This window comes from Lutzomyia longipalpis, chromosome 3, assembly GCF_024334085.1.
Source record: "Lutzomyia longipalpis isolate SR_M1_2022 chromosome 3, ASM2433408v1".
Classification (NCBI taxonomy): Eukaryota; Metazoa; Arthropoda; class Insecta; order Diptera; family Psychodidae; genus Lutzomyia; species Lutzomyia longipalpis.
In genome coordinates, this window is record NC_074709.1 from 27,233,327 (window position 1) to 27,245,869 (window position 12,543).

General features: G+C 39.2%; 1 protein-coding gene across 14 annotated transcripts in view; it reads right to left on the reverse strand.

Annotated features, from left to right (window-relative positions):
* Positions 1–12,543, reverse strand: part of LOC129793487 (capon-like protein) — a 113,943-nt gene that overhangs the window by 26,783 nt on the left and 74,617 nt on the right. For 2 of the 14 annotated variants that reach the window (XM_055833580.1, XM_055833579.1), the window contains exon 1: positions 5,488–6,078. The exons of 5 other annotated variants lie outside the window; for them this stretch is intronic. The gene's annotated coding sequence lies outside the window, so the exon portion shown is untranslated. Of the gene's footprint in view, positions 1–5,487; positions 6,117–12,543 lie in introns of those variants that run through there. 7 more of the 14 variants (XM_055833569.1, XM_055833567.1, XM_055833571.1 and 4 more) reach the window with 5 other exon arrangements.

The window sequence follows — 12,543 nt, forward strand, 5'->3', positions numbered from 1 at the left end:
TTCTGAAAGGTGGCCAAGGAGTTTGCAACGGTGTTGACCAACCCGTCAAGGTGTTGGAGGTGGAACGTTTGAAGAAGAAGGTGGTTGATGATAAAGGAAATGCTTCTTTTCAGAAAACGCCATTTGTCCGAGTGACTTTTGAAGGAAATACCCTTCCGGATGTGCTCCTTATTGGGAGACTTCGTTTGCAAGTAAATGCTTTTACCCCGAAAATCATGAGATGCACATGCTGCCTGATGGTTGGCCATACTGAGAAGTATTGTGCCAACAAGAAACGTTGCGAAAAATGTGGCCTCCGTCATAAGAATGAGGAAGAATTTAAGGAGTGTGCAGCTAGCACCTTCTTGTGTCCAAACTGTCGCATTTTTTACAGAGAAAAAACCCATGATTGCCCAAAAGTGAACATGATCAGGCAAAATGAAGTTGATAAGGCTTTGGCTAGCCGTGAGTCTGGAGCACCCGAGGCTTCTGAAAATGAAAATGCTTGGCAAATGAACGAAATGGCAAGCAGGAAAAAATTGCGAGGAAATAGGCCGCAAAACTATAAGAAAGATTTTCCTAGTGTGAATGCTGTGGTTCATAAGAACAGGTACAATGGCCTCTACGTGGTGCATGATGACGATGACGACTCTGATTTGCCTGAAGAGGAAGACGATGAAATGCTGGAAGGTGCAGTTGGTGGTGCTGTGAGTGGGGCAGTTGGTAATGCAGTAGACGGGGCAGTTGGTGGTGCAGTAAGTGGAGCTGTGGGTGATGCAAGTGGTGTCATAGTAGGTGGAACCAGTGGTGCTACGGTAGGTGGTGCCACAGGTCCTACGGCAGGTAGTTCAAGTGGTGTAGCAGTAGGTGGTGCCATAAGGAAGAGGAAACTCAATCAGAACACTGGTACGAATAACGATGATGCAATGTTCCGCTGGGCAGCTGAGTACGATAAGCAGAATCCGAGAAATGCAACCCAAATCAGGCAGCCTGGAAGTGAGAGGCCAGCTGCAAGAATGGAGGCAATGGAAACGGAACAGCAAAGTGAAGTTCCTGAGGAACAGGAGTCAAAGAAAGCATCTTATGTGGGTGGTTTTAAAGAAATGGTGTTTTCCTTTTTCAGTAGTTTTAATTTCGGTTCTGGCTTTATGAGTTTTGTCGAAGAAATTATCCTTCCTTGGATTGAGAGACGAATTAATGAGTTTATGCCTAAGATCTTTACCTTTTTCTGTAATTAATGGATAGATCAAGTCTAAGAAATATAAAAGTTTTTCAGTGGAATATAAATGGTCTTAGAGGAAGATTGCAGGATTTAATTGTTGTTTGTAGGCGTCTTAATATTGATGTTGTGTTGCTCCAAGAAACTAAAATTACACCTCGTTGTAGAATCAGAATACCCGGATATTCTCTCTTTCGCAATGACAGAACTGATCGAGGTGGGGGAGTTCTAATTGCCGTAAAGAACTCTCTAAGAGGCGAACGCATAGCAATAATTGACGATGAATACACGCAAGCAGAAATGGTTGGTGTAAATATTGTTCTAGCGAACAAAAGCGTTGCGTTGTGGTCTGTGTATATACCAAACTCCTCGGCAATTAGATTTTCTGATCTAAATCGGGTGTTTTCAACAAATGTGTTTGGTACAATCGTTGGGGGTGATTTTAATGCACATAATGCGCTGTGGGGTTCCTCCCATCAAGATGGGAGAGGTGGTACCCTTCAGGAATGGTGCGAAAATAACAACCTCGTGGTTCTGAATGATGGCCGTCCAACGAGAATTGCTTGTCCTCCAGTTCCTAGTAGTGCTATTGATATAACATTTGTGTCACAAAATATTGCTTTAGATTCAAGTTGGGATCAGTTTGAGGAAACCTTGGGCAGTGATCACATTCCCTTATTAATCAATTTTGCTTATTTAAATAGAAATGTGCCTACTGAGGTAGTAGATGAGGATTCTATTAGGGATGCGCGAGTTGATTGGAAGAAATACAAAGAGGCAGTAGAGTCATCCTTAGCTACTGTGAGTGATCCATGTCCTATAGCAAGACTTGAAAAATTAAACAAATTAATGTGGGACTCAGCTAAAGAAGCAGAGAACAGAAGACCAGGTAGAGCAAATAGTGGCAATAGTCAGGTGCAATACAGGGATCAAGTGTGGTTTGATGCAGAATGTGTGGCAGCGTGGAACGAGAGACTCGAAAGCTTTACGATGTTTCGTAATTCAGGGACTAGAGATAATTTTCTAGTTTACCGTAGGAGAGATGCCCAAGCTAGAAAGCTTTTCCGTAAAAAGAAAAGTGAGCATTGGCGTGAGAGATGTGAGAATTTTTCAAGTTCCACCTCCCTTTCTGAGTTGTGGAACATGGCGAGATCATTCCGCGGTCAAAGCCGAAGTAGAAATACAAATATGAATGAGTCAATGTTCCAAAACTTTGCTGATAAACTTGCGCCTCCCTTTGTCAGTAGACCCTATCACATTGCCCCGACAGCCCCAGAAGGTCGTGAATCACATTTGCAATACTGGTCTCTTTTTACCATGTCGGAGCTAAAATCAGCTCTCAACTCCACGAAAAATAAGTCCGCTGGCTTGGATAAAATAAAAGTGAGTTTCTTGAAAAATCTGCCGAGGAATGGGCTTGAAGTGCTTATTGGAATTTTTAATGATTTCATGAGCTCTGCCATAATTCCGAATCCATGGCTCTCTGCCAGAGTTATCGCTATACGCAAGCCTAATAAGGATGGGTCTGAAGTTGCACACTATAGACCAATTTGTATATTATCTGCGGTTCGTAAAGTTTTTGAAAAGCTAATTCTGATACGTCTGGATAGTTGGGTAACAGATCTCGATCTAATCCCACAGTCCCAAATGGGCTTTCGTAGAGGTTTTGGTACGCAAAATTGTTTAGCCGAGCTGAGCGCTAAGATACAAATTGCTTGGTCTGCAAAGAAGGTACTAGGGTGTGTGTTCCTTGATGTATCCTCAGCCTATGATGGGGTGCTGGTCGATGTGCTATGCCAGGATCTTGTATCTATTGGTTTGCCTCAGAACATTGGCGTGCTTTTGAGTCGCCTACTTTCTGAGCGGTGCTTGGAATTTTTTGATGGCAATCGTAAGATCTTAAGCAGATCAGGATCCGTCGGTTTACCGCAGGGCTCAGTGTTAGCTCCCCTTTGTTATAATCTTTATGTCAGAGACATTGATAATACCATCTCCCAGGATTGTCTTGTTCTGCAGTATGCAGACGACATTGCAATAGGATTTGCCCACAAGGACCCTCAAGTCATAGCGAACGTTCTTTCAAACTTATGTTTGAAAATTGAATCGTTTCTAATAAAACGAGGTCTGTCCATTTCAGTTCAAAAATCTGTAGCCATGCTTTTTACAAAAAAACATGTCCTGCCCTTTTTTGAGGTAAGATGTGGTAGCAATGTCATTCCTCTTGTTGAGAAATTTAGATATCTGGGGGTGGTGTTCGATCGCAAGTGTCTCTGGGGAGCACACATCAGAGCGGTTGCGGAGTCTTGTAGTAAGAGAGTCAATTTTCTGCGGGCTGTTTGTGGTCTTAGGTGGGGTGCACATCCGACCGTCTTAAGGACATTGTACGTAACGACGATAAGATCTGTCATGGAGTATGGATCACTGGTCTTCAGGACAGCTGCTAATTCACATATGATGAAACTTTACAGAATACAGTGGCGATCGTTGAGAATCTGTTTGGGTCTTATGACGTCCACGCATACAGGTAGCCTTGAAGTGATTGCAGGTATTTGCCCGTTGGATCTTAGATTTATAGTTGTTGCAGAAAGGTTTCTAATCAGGTCATCGGACAGAGATGTACAGTTGTGGCAAGACTTGAGGTATATCAAGCAAAACTGCCCAAAAAGCCCATTTACTGAAATAATGAAGTGGCTAGATGAAATTGGTTGGAATGAAATAAATGTAAAAACCTATGACAATCTGCATTTCAGTACTGACCGCCCACAATTTCAATTCTGTACTATAATCTGGGAACAGCTGCGAAGTTTTCCTAAGGACATGTGGCAAATTTATGCAAATGGATTTGTCAGAAATGAGCTTTTGTCGCTCAATAGCGAAATGTCTCATGTCATTTATACAGATGGGTCTAAAACCCAACAAGGCGTTGCTTCAGCGTTGTGGGATGAGACGTTTGACTTTGGTGATGCTAGAACCTTGAGTCGCTGCTCTTCTGTATTCACGGCGGAATTGGTGGCAATTAAAATGGCACTAGAAAGAGTTCTTACTTCGAATGGGAATCTGCAAAGAGCAATTATCCTGAGTGATTCATTGTCGAGTTTACAGAAAATTGATAGCCGCTGGTCTCTGAAGTCTCAAGCAGATATTTCAAGTGACATACTGAGGATGATTGGAGAAATTAACAACTCGGGCAAGGAGGTAATTTTCATGTGGATTCCCTCCCATGTGGGTGTAACTGGCAATGAGAAAGTAGACTTGCTGGCAAAAGCGGCTACTGCTAATGATGAAGGTGATCCAGTGTGCCTTAGAAAGGAAGATTTCTTTAAATCCATCAATGATGATTGTCTATTGCAGTGGAAAGTATATTGGCAAAATGAAGACAGAGGCCGCCTATGTTTTTCGATTCTTCCTTCTTGTGGACTCACTCCGTGGTTTCACAGGTTGACAGGCATTAGGAGAGAGGGTTTATGCCTCGTCAATAGAATCATTGCAAACCATTACAGGTTAAATGCCCATTTATTCCGTATCAATATTGTTGAGAGCCTTAATTGTAACATGTGCAATACGCCTGAAGATGTAGATCATGTTCTTTTTTATTGTGAAAGGTATGTAGGAGGTAGAGCCGAACTTATGGAATCCTGTCGTACAATGTGTCCTGGTCTGTATAGTAGGGATATTTTAGCCTGCTGTTTGGAGATGAAAAAACCAGACTCCATTTTTGCAATTGTAGCCTTTCTAAAAAGGCATGGTATTTCCTTATAAGTTCAAGAAATTAATGGCCGCCCAAAGTGTAGTCTCTATGTTTTTCTAATTGTATTAATTTTGTACTTGGTTATGTCGGTCAAAAATGAACTCTAATGTTCGCTAGACCTACCATGGTTTTTGGGGGGGTTAAAAAAAAAAAAAAAAAATAAAGCAGAATATTTAAAATTGATCCCTTGCAATATCTACTATTAGTCCCTTATTTATCCTTAATTTCCCTCAAACTAATACTATTTTTTAAATACAAATTATAGAAAGAAATATAATTTATTAATTAATTTTCCCGATTTTCCCAAAATTAATTATTAAACGTTGTTGTTAAAATTTCATCGTGAACATTCAACAACATTACACAACAAGACCAAAATGATGCAAAATTTCCTGCTTTAATATGCTTTATTGTGCTGATGATAGCCTTTCAAATGTCTGCCAAGTAATTAATTCAAAGATTAAAAGAGCCGCGAAAGAGATATTTGTTTATAATTGAACGTGATGAGGGAAGGAAATTGAGCTTTAGCCAATTTTGTTACCCTCAAAGTTACTTTTTTTCTCCGTCGAGGATCTCCCTCAAGTTGCCACTAATTGTACCCACTTCTTTAACTTTTAATTACATAACCACTAAGGAGCACTCATAGAATAAAAAAAATCGCCAGAAAATCCAATAATTCGCGAGTGAAAGTAACACACACACAGCACAGGAGAAACAAAAAAAAATTATCTTTTGGGTCCACGCATGAGAAAACTTGCCATCGAGCAATTTATTGAGTGCGAAATTCTCTTTTTCTTTGCTCTGTTTTTGTGTGGCTATTTTTGACACCACCACAGAACGCATCCGAATGATCGCAAAACGCTGAGCAAGAGTACTTCTCTGCCCAACTTCCTGACACTCACTACTCTGGTGTGAAAACACGGAGGATCGTGGATAAGGCGCCTCTTCGTACGCCGGACTTACTTGCGTGGAAAATTCGCAAGATCGCCTCGCGTTCGGCTACATACAGATGAAATTTTTGGGTGGAAATATCTGGTTTTTCTCATCCAGACTCGTGGCAACGCGCAGGAGGAAGAATGCGAGAGGAGGCCCGAAGAAAATGTTGCTCTGCGTAAGTATTGCGAACTTGCGCGCAAACACCGAAGAGAGCTTCTTTTGAGCTTCCGCGCAGGTGAAAATAAACATAATCGCGACTCCACGATACTTCCTCAAACATCGCAACACTGACGCCCGGCATCTCCAACACCCACACAGAGATTTTTCTCCTCTCTGGGCGTAATGTTGGAGAAATTGTGCCAAAAAAAATTGCTTCGAGTTAATTAATTTGTGCAATTTTGGGGGCAAATCCAAAAGCTTGTACCTGACCGGAAGTTAAATGGGGCAGCTCACTGTGGTGGTAATTAATTACCAACTAATTGTGTACACTGTGAGCAACTAAACGTACTAAATTGTATGGAATTAAATACGATGAATTTATATGGAATGTTCGATTTTTCATGGGTGGAAATTCCTGGGAAAAAGCTTTTTTTTTCGAATGAGAAGAATTTATGAAAAACATTTAAAGAATTTCCAGAGAATTTATCTATTATTTTGCAGGTAAGAAATTATTTTATTTTGAGAGATTAATGAGGATATTTCGGTTGTGAAATTTTTAAGATTCATTCTGCCTTTTAAATACTTTCTTGCATTAAGAAACTTTAAATGTATTTGTCACAAAACCCCTAAAGATGCTAAAATCCTTTTAATCTCGCTGCTTTTGCATCACAAAAAAAGAAAGAAACTAATGGAATATAAGAAGCAAGAATGGTGAGATAGAGAGCACACAATTTACATTTCTTTTGTTAAGTTAATTCCTGAAATCCCACCAAATGCAAAATAATCCGAATGCGATCGCATAGCTCCCATATATAGCTTCGAATGCAAATGCTAAAAATTGCAGCATGAGTTGGAGAAAATAAGGAGCTTAAAGGAAGGAGTAAAAGAAGCTTTTTTTTTCAAGGAGGAGAAGGTATTAGGAGGGATTTTCCTTCAGTATGACACCTCAAATGCACCACACTATTACACCCACACACATATAGATGTGAAATGTTTTATTCTCAAGATATTCCATCATGGATTCAACGGCAATGCGGAGAAGGAAATTTCTCACCCAAAAAAGCATATTGACGTATTTTTATGGCGCACTTTCCCTCCCCCGCGCGACGGGATAGAAATTTCAGCTCTGAAGAGTCAATTCCCAGCATGATTAATAAAGTCTCGGCATTAAGGGGGAGGGAACTTGCCACGAAGGGTGGGTAGAGTTGGTGTAAGAAGCAATGTTGGAGAAAACCAATTTACAGCATGCCAACCACCAGTGCTGCCGAGGGGGGAAGAGGACAAGGTTCAGTGGCCGTCAAAACTCCCTGAGAAGAAAAAAAATCTCCCCTTCGCGTGGTCCATAAAAAGATGCCGCCCGGGGGATGTTGATTGAATCCATAAATTTTGTCACCTCGACTTACCATTTCATATTTTTATTGTTGTTCCACCCAAAAACAGGGAACCACCGCGCACATAAAAGCTCCGCAACAAACAAGGAGGAAGTATGTGGTGGGAGCTTTTAAATGAGCATTGTCATGTAAATGAAATTTTTCTTATCTCCCAAACACGCTCGTGCAAGACTTTTCTTTTTCTTTTTAGAGAAAAGAGAAAATTTTCTTCGGTGGAAGTGCACGAATAACAATTCGACATACAAATTATCTCGCCCCCCCCCAACCCCTAAAGACACAAGAAAATAGGAAGGAAAAAAAAGAATGTGAAAAAATGTGCGGGAGGGGAGACATTATCGTACAAGATACTCCACACCGTCTTTCCGTCCACCCTCGCCCTTTGTGTGTCTCAGCGACGCCGTCCAAATGGAGTTCGTGGCACACGCGGAGAACAAATGTCAACAGTGTGGGCTGTGAGGATGTTTCTCCTCGTGATTTTGGGGGGTCTCTTTTCATGAGCACTTTACGCCCATGGTTTCCACTAACTACCCATTAATGGGGAGGAAAAACTTCCATGAGGACCAGAAGTTTCTTCAACACGAATGGTGGATGGGGGGTGAAAGGACAAACCCATATAGCCCAAATGAATTTTTCGTAAATTTCTTCCTCTTTATGGGGTGGCACGATTGACCTTAGACATTTGCAAGAGAAAAGAAAGGACATGAAGGGCTTTGAAGGACGACATGGAGAAAAATTGCAAAGTTTTTTTTGTTGAGTTTTTCTTTTGGGATTTACGAGTGAAGGGCTTTATTCATTTTGAGGCTAATTTTTAAGAAATAAGTACCTACATTAAATAAAGAAAAAAATACAGAGAATCATTAAATGTTTATGAATTGCTAAAGGGTTTTCCTTTTTCACTGAATCTACTAGGACAAGCAGAGAGAAATAGGTAAAACTTTGCAGGAATATCGTCAAAGGCTCAAAATGAATAAATTCCTTTCTGCTATTGTAATTGCCCTCTTGTTTCAAATTGCATTTTTGAACGCTAATTAAATATTATTCAATGTTTTTTCCCACAAAACAATCCTAAATAAATCACGTTTTTTGCTATGAAACGTTTCATTTCAATCACTTTTATTGATTTTAATTCAATATTATTATTTTTCTTTCAATCATTTTGGTGTTTTCGCCCCAAATAAATTGACAATAAAAATGCCAAATAAATAAGCAATTTTCACAACAGAATTTTTCAAATTATTTTTCCGACAATTCTGGCATTTTCATTGGTACACAGAGAGTTTGAAAAGAGCTCATAAATTTTACAAAAATGAAAACTTGTCACATCAAATAGTTAATTTGCATTTCAATTACTCCCCTCAGTGCCAAATTTATCGATGCGTTTTATTTTTAACCACTAGTTGATGAAAAATTTATTTTTTTAATTTCCTTTTCGGAACTGTAATTTATATTTACCTACATTGCGAACATTTTTAAATGTTAATGAGGGGATTCATCCCTTTTTTTTAACAATTCCCTGGACAAATAGGGGATATTTGTTTTCATCTCTTTTGCAAAGGGAATGGGGGAAAATCAATGAAAAATCGCCATGAATTTTAAATGAACTAACACGTGGATTTAGCATTAATGGGCTTTGGTGGCAAATTGAAAATTTAACTGAAATTGATTTGTGAGCTATTTTTGAGCTTTTTGCATTTCATGTTAGTTGCAGCAGCTCAATTAAAATTTAGTCGTGCTCTGTGTGATTTTACGTGACTTTTGGAAACAAATAGAATTTTGCCTCCGTTAAAAAAAATCCTTCTTTTCTATTTTTGTCGTTGCTGGGGAAAATTATTTGTTAAACTGAATGTCAAGGTAGTTTGGGGAATGTTTAGGAGCTCTCTCTGCTTTGGGAAAATCAACAAAATGTTTTTTTTTCTTTTTTTTCATTTCTTGTGATGTTCACGACGGTGTGGCGGGAAAAGTGCGTCACTGTTGCCATCGGTCTGTTAAAAAAGCAACACTAAAATTTGTTTGGGGGAATGAGGCGGAAAAACAGGTGGTGAGAGTCATATAATATTTTCATAGCCTTTAATTTTCAAAGTTTGTTGTATTTTAGCAACTGCTCGAAATTGATTTTTGCGCCAAATTTTACGCACTTTTTTACGATCACCCACAGTGAGAATGACGTGCCCAGAAATCACTTTGCATTTTGTACATTTGCCATACATAACTTCCGCATTGGAAAAATCTCCTTCAAGGCCGTATTCGATGTTGCGAAAAGTCAATTGTTGAGTTAAGAGATTTGAGGATTTTAAGAGGACGAAAAAAGCTTTAAATAAAATATTAATGGGGGTGGGATGAATAGATAGGCAAAAGCTCCATAGGAAGCTCAATATATTTTTAGCTATATATCCTATATTTTCTGTATGATTTTAGAGAAGACAAGGGCGGGGTAATCGTGAAAAGTTGTTAAATTTTGAATCAAATTCTACATTAAAAAGTTCCATAGAAATTTATCAGTTTAATTAAATTTTAATTTACTCTTTCAACATTAGAAAAATTAGAGAATTTCACAAACAAACTTCCAACAGAAATTTAGGATAAAATTTGCAACATTTGAATTTTTTTGACCAAGTCTCCCCGCCCTCTCTCCCCTCCCCCGAATTTTCATTGCCATTTCGGCATTTCAATGCAATCTGTTGGAATTAACACAAAACTCATACTCAAAACACTTTGTAAGATTTATGTGCCGAGGAAAACCTCATGAGATGATGCGGAACGTGCAGATATTTCAATATTAGCATATTCATCGTAAATGGCAATTATGTAAATGACCCTGGAAATAGAGGATATAATTCAATTTCCTCAAGACTTTTCTCACTCTCTCTCACACTTCTAAAAGGAGCGCCCCTTTGGCTCGCACTGACGACGCCAGAAAGCTCCACGCAGTGAAAAGCTCACAAGTCCGTAGTAATTGAGAATTTATGGCCTCTTGTGATTCCAAAAACTCTCTCTCCTCCATGCAGGGCAATAATAATGAGAAAATCCATCGTCTCTCAGCTATATAGTCTCATTGTCTCCACCATGAACAAATTGTCTTGGACGCAATTTGGGGATGCACTCGGTGTGGTTCTTTTCACGAAAGCAATGCGCTGTAGCTCGTTTTGTTGGGAATCTGTTAATTGCCCCGTGTAGAGTGCAGGGCACGTCACACTAAAAGCCCCCTATACAATTTGCTGTGTAGGAGTTTTCCACTAAATTTGTGTGTCGCACGCGGGGTGATGAAAAGCCGTGTAAAAGGGTTAATGAAGCTTTTTGAGGGGTTGTGAAACAAAATGTGTGGGGATGGAGCTTTTTGGAAATTAATCACCTGAATTTTGAACTAACTACAGCATAATTGTGATGGAAATTCATCGTTAAACACCGTGACGGTGCTAAATGCTTCCTGATGAGAATGTAAAGGGTTTTATATACACCTACATTAAAATTAATTTTGCGATAGATCCATATTTGTGTAGTGTTTAATACAAAATTATTTTTGAAACTTTTTTTTGTAGATAATTTAACTTTTGAGAAATCTTTTTAAATTTTTATTATTTCTTTTGCCAAGGAAATCTTGAATTCTTCAATATGACAAATTAAAATAATTCTTTGAGGCCTAAGATAATTTTTCAAATCTTTCTCTACTTCAGTAGACCTGAAGAAGGAGATAATCACTTCCAAAATATTGATAGAATACAAAGTAAATTACTTTTCTCACTTATCTCACCTTTTAACCAATCAGTAAACCTCCGCAAATCCTTACAAATTTTTCCACAAAACACTCTGAAACAACTTTTATCAGGTCAATTGATCCCTTCTTTTATCCTTTTTATTCCTTTCAGTAGCGCAAACAAGAAAGAACTTCCAACTTGCCAAGGATATTTGAAGAAAATCCCAACCTCAATCCCTTTTTGGATTCTTTAAGGACACACTTTGGAAGGAAACTCCTTTGGGTTAAAAAGAAGAAATGGAACAAATTACATTGACCCTCCTTCCTTTAATTCCTAATGGCTTTGCTTTTGCGAAGAAAACTTTGACTGTCCTTCCTTTTGCGCCCCATCACCAGAGTGGCAATTAAGTGTAACTCTTTGTGCTTTCGGGCTATTTACCCCCCAAAAAAGCTTTCACTGTATGTGTGTTTGTATATCTCTTTCAAATGGACTTCCCCTTGATATACTGATAAATCCGCGAGTGGAGCTTTTAATCTCCATGGGGCTTCCCGTTTGTGGAGCTTTGTGTAAGCGAGTGCTGGTTGTTTAATGATGTAGCGTGTTTGTATTTCATCAGGATTCTTTTCCACTTCCATCTATTCGTTTTTCAACGCAGGGGAAAAACCTCAGAAATTTCCACGAATAAAAAATCCTCGTGGGAAAAAGAAAATGTAGTGTATGGAAATAATTTCATTCTCAAAATGCATTTTTGTCAATTTGGGAGGTTGCACAATTTGCCACGATGGGGTGAATTCCATCCCTTTTTGGTGCACAAAAGGTGAAAACTTTCGTCATTTGTACACGAGTGGGACATTTTTGTCGCTCAGGGCATTTCTATTTGATGAACGAAACTTTCAATGCAGAAAGCTCCCCCACAGCCGTGGAAATTCAGCCACAACAGAGAGACCGATTTTCTCTTCATGGCGAAAACACACAAAAGGAGTATCTCCCGTGCGCTCCAGGGGGGGCTCTGCACTACAGGCTATAAAGTGTCTAGCTCTGTGTCGTGTTTCTCGCGTAATACATTTTGAAGGGGGGCCCTCAGATGAACGGTGAATGGAGGAAAATCAGTCATTATTGCATGCACACAGGCAGGAAGAAATGATGCTGCTGTGAGAGCTTCCGTGCTTCAAAGCTCACGAACAACGATTGCATTTTTATTTTACCAAACTCGTTGATATATTGAGCAGAGGAGTGCTGATGGATATTTGTTGCTTAGTTTGGTTTTTTTTAATTCTAAAGAACTAAGATTTATAGAAAATCTGTAATCGAGTTGCTGAAAGCTCTCAAAGCTCTCAAAGCTCTACCATTTTTGCTATGTATTGTGGTTCCTCTTGCGGTTGTTTTTTAAATCTTTTTGTTCGGGTATTGGTTAATTTT